This window comes from Chrysochloris asiatica, unplaced genomic scaffold, assembly GCF_000296735.1.
Source record: "Chrysochloris asiatica unplaced genomic scaffold, ChrAsi1.0 scaffold00354, whole genome shotgun sequence".
Taxonomy (NCBI): domain Eukaryota; kingdom Metazoa; phylum Chordata; class Mammalia; order Afrosoricida; family Chrysochloridae; genus Chrysochloris; species Chrysochloris asiatica.
This window is the reverse complement of record NW_006408872.1, coordinates 474,077-475,181: the sequence shown is the minus strand read 5'-3', so window position 1 is coordinate 475,181 and position 1,105 is coordinate 474,077.

The window sequence follows — 1,105 nt, the reverse complement described above, 5'->3', positions numbered from 1 at the left end:
GGAGGAGAATATTGAAAGTGCCATGGGCTGCCAAAAGAACCAATAGATCTGTGTTGGAAGAAGTGCAGCCAGAGTGCTCCTTGGAGTTCAGGATGGTCAAACTTCTCTCATACTTCGGGCATATTGTCAGGAGGACCAGTCACTGGAGAGGGATATCATGTTTGGTAAGGTGGAGGTTCAGAGAAAAAGAGGAAGACCCCCAACAAGATGGATTGGCCAAGTGGCAGCATTGATGGACTCAAGCGTGGCAACAGTATTGAGGTTGGCCCAGGATAGGGCAGTGTTTCGTTCTGCTGTGCATAAGGTCGCTATGAGTCGGTATCGACTTGATGTCACCTAACAACAACAGGAAAATTTTAGTTGCATGTGATATTAATGATATTGTTGGACAATTTCTGCATTTTATTGGGTCACCTCTCTTTAGAATAAGCACAAACATGGATCCCTTCTAATCAGATGGCCAGGTCTTTCAAATTTCTTGGCATAGATAAGTGAGTGGCTTCAATGCTTCATCAATTTGTTGAAAAATTGCAATTTGTATTCTGTTAATTCCTGGAGTCTTGTTTTTTGTCAATGCCTTGTTTGGAAGACACTTATCTGGCTGACTGATTAGAAGAGATCCGTATTTGTGCCCGTTCCAAAGAGAGGTGACTCAACGGAATGTGGAACTTATCAGACAAACTCTTTGATATCCCATGCGAATAGTTTTTACTAAAGGAAATGCAGAAACGGCTGCAAACATACATTTACAGAACTTCCAGAGGTTCAAGCTGGATTCAAAAAGATTGTGAAATGAGGGATATCATTGCTGATGTCTGATGGACCTTGGCTGAAAGGACAGAGTATCAGAAAGATGTTTACCTGTGCTTTATTGACTACACAAAGGCTTTCGATTGTGTGCATCATGACAAGCTATGGACAACATTGTAAAGTATGAACATTCCGGAACACTTAATTGTGCTCATGAGGAACCTGTACATGGACCAAGAGGCAGTTGCTTGAACAGAACATAGGAACACTGAATGGTTTAAAATTAAGAAAGTTGTGTGATAGGGTTGTATTCTTTCACCATACCTATTCAACCTGTATGCTGAGCAAATAATCT